At 32.9% G+C, this 7,500-nt stretch overlaps 1 long non-coding RNA gene across 1 annotated transcript in view; it reads right to left on the bottom strand.

Moving 5' to 3' along the window:
- Positions 1–7,500, bottom strand: part of LOC137651905 (uncharacterized) — a 163,716-nt gene that overhangs the window by 117,734 nt on the left and 38,482 nt on the right. Inside the window, exon 2 of the long non-coding RNA XR_011046127.1 lies at positions 3,776–3,915. This is a non-coding gene — a long non-coding RNA (uncharacterized lncRNA). The remainder of the gene's footprint in view (positions 1–3,775; positions 3,916–7,500) is intronic.

Below are 7,500 nucleotides of genomic sequence, written 5' to 3' on the forward strand. Positions count from 1 at the left end.
ATACTGTATATGTATACATATATTCCCTGTATACACGACATATGTTACACTTACTGTATGTAAGCATATATGTGCAAGCGAGTGTGAGTATTTGTGTAAGAATGTTTGTAAGCGTACCTCTTCAAAATTCTACTCACGATTCTATAAAACATCGCTTCAACAGTAATCACAACGATACAAGATTATCAAAATCAAGTTCCAGCCATAACTTACACGGAACCTGCGTTTAATCTTTGCTTTCTCAGTATAAATAATGAGCATCGTAAAGAATATTCAAGCATCGTGTAAAAAAGTCAATATGGAGCTCTTTCCTTCTCTTTGCACATAGTTCGTTATTTTAGTGATTTATTAGAACATTCTTTGCAACGGTACTACGAGATGCATTTTCTACGTTTAGTCTCGCCTTTGTTTCATAAGTGTATCGCACGTGTTTCATACACGCTTATACACTAATGCTAATCCTTTTATTTCATCTCTCCCTGTACTCTTACACTGATAATAGAACCTGTTTAAGCTTGCCATCCGCATGTTTCACTTTTGTTTGAATGTTTGTGCCTTTGTTTCCCCCAATTGCCTTGTATATGAGCTCGTTATCTTGTTGAATTAAACTTACATTCACCTTGTCCTTCTGGTAGTGCCTAACAGCTACCTCGCAACATGAGAAGCGAAAAAGTTATGTTTAAATGAGAAATGTTAATCTTTTAAAATGAGACCTTCTTTCGTTTATTACAGTATTCCGCTATTATCAAGAGTTCCAGTGCTTATCTTTTAGAACTTGATAGCAGAAAAAAGGCTATTTTAAAAAGGTAAAACTGGATATTATTTGATCACAGAGAAAAATTAATGAACACTTTCATCCCAAAATTAAGAAATGCAAATGAAGAGATGATGTACGACGTGAATCCAGTCTTGGCTCGATGGAATGAGTACTTTTGTAGGTTTGTCTAATGTGAAAGCTAGAAGAGGCAGAGATGAGTGATGCTTAACTTGAAAGGGTTAGTGCGAGAGACTGAGGATGCTTTTGGAAGTGACTTTTGAGGACTTAAATATGATTAAGAGATTAAAGAAAGGAGAGACACTATAAAAAAAAATAGTTGATGGCATTACAACAAAGATGAAACTATGTGGTATTGAATGCATGATTGAATGACTACCCATGGTTTCGTTAATGATGATTTGATGACACACAAGTCCCAACGGAATGGGGTAACAGGAATAATTTTTTCCGTTGTGTAAGAATATAGATCATAAAGGCAAACCATTATAAAAGATATATAGGCTAAAGTTACTTAGTATACATGGCAAGACCCATAGGGTGAACAAGTAAAGAAACTAGAACATAGTTCGAGTTTAAACATGGATCAAATGCTGATCACGGTACAGTTACTTAGAGGTCTTGAAAGAAAAGAATAAAGTTTTAATTGCTAAACACTGTCAAAAAAAAACGTAATTTTAATCGGAGATTACCAGTAAAAAATATACTGTTCTCAGCCGTATTTCAGTAAAATACAGGCGACCGTAATTTTATCATACTTTGTTTCTTATATTTTACAGGTTGGTGACCGTAATATCACTCTTTTACGTCAACATAACCGTTTTTAAAACGGTAAAAAATCCTGGAATAAATGTTGCCAGGCATTAACGGTTTCTAATGAGATTTTTCAACAGTGTACAAATGCCTCTTTTATTACAGAATTAATAGAAGAGGGCATTGAGCAAGGTTATTTTCGGTTTGCTATGCCTCCGGGGGATATTCAACATTGTTGTGTGTCTTAAAGAGGCCAGTTAGAATCCGCAAATATATGGTTCGATTTCAAACTTGCTGAAGGCGAGAATAGGGCATGACCAAGCAACCTCACCCATAAGGATTTCGTGAGAATTAGAAGAATGTCCTTTTGGTACAATCGCCATCAATAGAGAGAGAAAGTGAAAGGAATAAAAGGAGAAATTTCTGCCTACATCTCTTATGCAGAATGGGCTTTCTTATTAAAAAAAGTCGATTACTCATATTTTTAACTATTTGAAAATAACAATATAATTGTGATTTGTATGTCGAATAAACACATTCAATTCCAAGAAATTTTATTGGATTTTTTAAATTTAGTCCTTTAATAAGAGAAGCTAACCTTAAGAGTTACTTTTCTTTAATATCCTCTCTCTCTCTCTCTCTCTCTCTCTCTCTCTCTCTCTCTCTCTCTCTCTCTGCAAATAAGAGATGATGTACGACGTGAATCCAGTCCTGGCTCGATGGAATGAGTACTTTGTAGGTTTGTCAAATGTGAAAGCTAGAAGAGGCAGAGATGAGTTATGCTAAACTTGAAAGGGTTAGTGTGAGACTGATGATGCTTTTGGAAGTGACTTTTAAGGACTTAAATAAGATTAAGAGATTAAAGAAAGGAGAGACACTAGTTGATGGCATTACAACAAAGATGAAACTATGTGGTATTGAATGCATGATTGAATGACTACCCATGGTTTGTAATGATGAGTTGATGACACACAAGTCCCAAAGGAATGGGTAACAGGAATAATTGTTCCGTTGTGTAAGGATATAGATCATAAAGGCAACCATTATAAAAGATATATAGGCTAAAGTTACTTAGTATACATGGTAAAATCATAGGTGAACAAGTAAAGAAACTAGAACATAGTTCGAGTTTAAACATGGATCAAGTGCTTATCACGGTACAGTTATTAGAGAGGTTTGAAAGAAAAGAAAAAAGTTTTAATTGCTATACACTGTTAAAAAACGTAATTTTAATCGGAAATTACCAGTAAAAAATATACTGTTCTCAGCCGTATTTCAGTAAAATACAGGCGACCGTAATTTTACCATACTGTGTCCTTATATTTTACAGGTTGGTAACCGTAATATCACGCCTGTACGTCAATATATCCGTTTTTTTAAACGGTAAAAATCCTGGAATAAATGTTGCCAGGCATTTACGGTTTCTAATGAGATTTTTCAACAGTGTACAAATGCCTCTTTATTACAGAATTAATAGAAGGGCATTGAGCAAGGTATTTTCGGTTTGCTATGCCTCCGGGGATATTCAACATTGTTGTGTGTCTTAAAGAGGCCAGTTAGAATCCGCAAATATATGGTTCGATTTCAAACTTGCTGAAGGCGAGAATAGGGCATGACCAAGCAACCTCACCCATAAGGATTTCGTGAGAATTAGAAGAATGTCCTTTTGGTACAATCCCATCAATAGAGAGAGAAAGTGAAAGGAATAAAAGGAGAAATTTCTGCCTACATCTCTTATGCAGAATGGGCTTTCTTATTAAAAAAGTCGATTACTCATATTTTTAACTATTTGAAAATAACAATATAATTGTGATTTGTATGTCGAATAAACATATTCAATTCCAAGAAATTTTATTGGAATTTTTAAATTTAGTCCTTAAATAAGAGAAGCTAACCTTAAGAGAGCTACTTTTCTTTAATATCCTCTCTCTCTCTCTCTCTCTCTCTCTCTCTCTCTCTCTCTCTCTCTCAAAATTATCGTGCTCATAACTAATCTCTACATTCTTTATATACTGTGATTATTTTTCGAATACCCTTTTATAGGATTCAAATTTTAATAACACTTGTAAATGGATCAATAAAAAAAAAAAAAAACCTTCTACAAATCAAAATGAATAATTTAGCCTTACCTACAGAGATTATTTTTCGAATACCCTTTTATAGGATTCAAATTTTAATAACACTGGTAAATATATCAATAAAAAAAAAAAAAACTTCTACAAATCAAAATGAATAATTTAGCCTTACCTACAGACAGCTTTCCTTCTGTGAATCACGGACCTGAAGACTATCTTGCTTCTAGTCCTTTGTGTTCTATGTGCAAGATGTTCCAATCTTGCTTTACCACTTTGGACAAGCTGTAATAGGCCCATCTCTTTGCTCTTTGCCTGTTTAGGGGGAAAATCCAGTTATTAAATATTGAAAATGTTTTAGTTAATATTACTACAGTTCAAAGATTTTGGGGAAAAACCCGTCATTAATTACTGAAAATGTTTTTGATAAAACTACTAAAATATTTATGGAAAATCCAGTCATTAATTATTGAAAATGTTTTAGCTAAAACTACTAAAAGATTTATGGGAAAATAAAGTCATTAATTATTGAAAATGTTTTAGCTAATATTACTTCATTAATTATTGAAAATGTTTTAGCTAAAACTACTATAAAGATTTAGGGGGAAATCCAGTTTTCAATTACTGAAAATGTTTTAGCTAAAACTACTACAGTTCAAAGATTTAGGGGAAAAAAAAAAAGTCTATTAATTTTTGAAAATATATTAGCTAAAACTACTAAAAGATTTAAGGGGAAATCCAGTCAATGATTATTGAAAATGTTTAAGCTAAAACTAATACAAAGATTTAGGGGGAAATCCAGTCATTAATTATTGAAAATGTTTTAGTTAATATTACTAGTTCAAAGATTTTGGGGGAAAACCAGTCATTGATTATTGAAAATGTTTTAGCTAAAACTACTAAAAGATTTATGGGGAAATCCAGTCATTAATTATTGAAAATATTTTAGCTAATATCACTACAGTTCAAAGATTTGGGGAAAAAAAACAGTCATTAATCATTGAAAATGTTTTAGCTAAAACTACTAAAAGATTTATGGGAACTCCAGTCATTAATTATCGAAAATGATTTAGCTAAAACTACTAAAAGATTTATGGGAACTCCAGTCATTAATTATCGAAAATGATTTAGCTAAAACTACTACAAAGATTTATGGGGAAAATCTAGTTAATCACTGAAAATATTTTAGCTAAAACTACTGCAGTTCAAAGATTTAGAGGGAAAAAACGAATCATTAATTATTGAAAACGTTTTAACTCAAACTACTACAAAGATTTAGGGGGAAATCCAGTTATCAATTACTGAAAATGTTTTAGCTAAAACTACTAAAGTTCAAAGATTTAAAGGAAAAAACCAGTCATTAATTATTAAAAATGTTTTAGCTAAAACTAATACAAAGATTAAGGGGGAAAATCCAGTCATTGATTATTGAAAATGTTTTAGCTAAAACTACTAAAAGATTTATGGGGAAATCCAGTCATTAATTATTGAAAATGTTTTAGCTAAAACTAATACAAAGATTAAGGGGGAAAATCCAGTCATTGATTATTGAAAATGTTTTAGCTAAAACTACGACAAAGATCTAGGAGGAAAATACAGTCATTAATTATTGAAAATGTTATAGCTGAAACTTATTACAACGATTTAGCGGGAAAACCAGTCATTGATTATTGAAAATGTTTTTGAACTATTACACATATCTGTTATCAGTTATATCCTCATTATTATAATGTATATGAAGCAAGCGTTGGCCTAGATGTTTCCTATATAAATACATATCTATGACTATTCTGTTGGTTAGGCGGTTTCGGTGTACTGTTGGACACAGGAATTCTTGGCACACCAGGCTCTGAGGCAGTGCACCCTCTCATACCCCTACGACGCGGCGAGTAACCAAACAAACTGTAGGGAGTGATGGCACCAGTGGCCAGCTACACACTGGAACTCTCCATTCACTAAAGGGGTGACATGGTGCACTTCCTCAGAGAAAGGCGTACCAGGAATTCCTGCGTATAACTGTACATGCTAGGCTCTTACAACCCCGGCAATGGTGGCCTTTATAATAAAAGATAATTCGTTTAAAGGTTTAAAGGCTACTCAAGAATGGCAGAGGAAAGGGACAGTTACATTGCTTTATCAAGCAGGACAATGCCCTAGAGACTGACTATATTTCATATGATCAGCACTCAAGCTCTATCCCCACCCAAGCTAATACCAAGATGGACCAGTCAATGCCTGCTGATGGCTCAGCAGATAGACCTATAAGCTCCCCAAATCTCACATCCTTAGCTCACAAGAATGGTGAGTTTGCCGGGACCAAAGGAACTAACGAGCTTGAGTGGGACTCTAACCTCAGTCTGGCAATCACCAAGTAAGGACGCTACCACCAGGCCACCACAACCCTGATTATTTATCATAAGTCATCACAATACATTTACATCAATTGAATGCAATCAATGACCTAATGCCGAGGTCAAAGGCTTTTTCACAATCTTAGGTTTTAATTGAAAAATATACTATGTGACCATTAAAACGATTCTTGTCCTTGTATACATTTAATTTTGCCTCAAAGAAGGAATTTAGGATAATTTAGTAAATGTTTGGCCTTCATGAAACTTACATTGCTACATTAAAACATTCAGATAGTTACAAGATAAACAAAAATAAAGACTATCATATGAGAATTACGAATTCATGGATTCAGTCTTGCTTTTTTCTCTTATATGTATGTGTGTATGTGTGTATATATATACATATATATATATATATACATAAATATACAATGTGTATACATATATACACATGTATACATACATAAATCTACATAAATATATATAAATATACATAAATACACACATTATATTATATATATATATATATATATATATATATATATATATATATATATATATATATATATATGTATATATATATATATATATATATATATATATGATCAAGTAAAGATAAGCACCCCCGCAGGAACAAGGAGTGCTAATATCTACTTGCTCAAATTATGGAGTGCTTTTCTTTACCTGCTTAAATTCGCGTAAATTAACATTTCTATTAGTTGCTTTAACGAGCTGGTTTTTTTTTTCCTATTTTGGATAATTATTCATGTTGTTCTGACAGCTTGTTTTTTCTTTTGAATAGTTTAACACTTACACGATTAACGAGTTTCTTAAACGAGTTGTTTTTTCTTCTTATTTGAGGATATAACTTGATAGGTTGTTTCCTCTTATGGATTTTAAAACCATTGTTTATTGTCTTAGGAGGTAACATTTTACTTTTTAGTATCATATACCAAAGAAAGTCTTAAGGAAACCACTCCTAACATGGACCGTTCTTTCTATGAACAAACTGGTTGAGGACCAGACTCCAGGGATTAACTAGAGGAAGCGGCAGAATCTTTTGAGAGCTGAACAGAATTACAAAACGTTCTTCAATTCACGACAAATATGTCTGAAAGTGCCGAGGTAAGGAATGCAGTCAATATAAGCACTACGAATCAATTCGCAGAGATTCATTTTTTTTTTTAATCGCTCAAGGCTTCCTTTATAAAAGTGGATAGAAAGACTCTTCTACTTGTGTCAGGGACTTTGTATTTTGCAGACAGAACAGTTATTGAATGTTTCAAAAGTTACAGTTATGGACATGTTTAGCTTTTTTCGTGAAATTTGCATGAAACATTTTGAAAGCAACCCTATCAATCTTGGTGGACCAAGCACAATGGTACATGTTGATGAATCTTGTTTTAGCCATAAATCAAAGCACCATAGGGGACGTTCTTCCTCAGAATGCACTAGGGGTATTTGGAATAATTGATCCTACTTTATCACCAGCCCTGTCTTAGATGGAAATAGTCTACTCGCGAAATGCCGAAACACTGTTGCCTATAAT

The sequence above is a fragment of the Palaemon carinicauda genome, chromosome 13 (genome assembly GCF_036898095.1).
Source record: "Palaemon carinicauda isolate YSFRI2023 chromosome 13, ASM3689809v2, whole genome shotgun sequence".
Taxonomy (NCBI): domain Eukaryota; kingdom Metazoa; phylum Arthropoda; class Malacostraca; order Decapoda; family Palaemonidae; genus Palaemon; species Palaemon carinicauda.